Source organism: Microcaecilia unicolor, chromosome 5, assembly GCF_901765095.1.
Source record: "Microcaecilia unicolor chromosome 5, aMicUni1.1, whole genome shotgun sequence".
Taxonomy (NCBI): domain Eukaryota; kingdom Metazoa; phylum Chordata; class Amphibia; order Gymnophiona; family Siphonopidae; genus Microcaecilia; species Microcaecilia unicolor.
Window position 1 is genome coordinate 363,665,935 of NC_044035.1, and position 1,003 is coordinate 363,666,937.

Genomic DNA, 1,003 nt, shown 5'->3' on the forward strand with positions numbered 1-1,003 from the left:
TGATAAACAAGACAGTGGGCACTGGGCAGTAGTTTATCTGTGTTATGGGAAAAAAATCAGGGCCTTTATTTTTTCAGCATTAAATTTTAATCTATGCACGTGCAACCATAAGCTTCAATAGATTGAGGTAATAGGGGTTCCAGTGCACAACAATTGGATGTCACTTGCATAAATAAAAGATGTGAATCAGTGAGTCTTGCAAAGCTCCTGGGTTTCATCACCTGAAGAGGATATCAGGGTGATTAACTCAGTGAGACTGGCAGAGCCCCAGGGTTTCATCACCTGAGGAGGGTGATATGGCAATAAATTCAGTGAGACTGGCAGAGTTCCTGGGTTTCATCACCTGAGGACGGTGACAGGGCCATAAACTCAAGAAACTGAATTGGAGATTCCCCAAAATCTGCAGAGCAATCAAATGGGGACCTACTGTAACCAGCGTTTAAATTTTAAATGGCTACCTTTCACAGGTAGGGACCATGGGTGCTGGTGGTCTGGGGCTGCAGGGCCTGTTTTTGAGTTGGTGGAGACTCAATTTTTCAGAGGACTAATGGCAGGAAAGGCCCCAACTCTGATGGAGCTTTGGGGCTGAGCTGTGGTCATTGTATACGCAGCATGGCGAGGACATCACGGGTTGTGTATGCGCGGGGTCTGGTGATTTGGCCTTCAGCTGGGAAGCTTTATAAAAAAAATTGTGAGGGGTTCAGAAGCCCATATTATAATTAGTGGCCACAGGGGCAGGAGAGGCCTGGAGAAAAGGGGACTCTTAAGTAAGCTGTGATTGAGGTGATCGTATTTTAGAATGGTCCTAGTAGTGGGCGCTCAAGAAGAGCAGAAAATGGCCCAAAGGTTATGCACGTCCAGTGAAGTGGCACTGACACTTGTTTCAAAATTAAAGCATGTAACGTTATTTCTAGAGCTCGGGCAGTGAAAAATATGAAAAGAGAGGTGACCAAGATGTGTTGTAACTCTTTTTTTTGTGCAGTTTTATGTAAAAAGTGGTGAA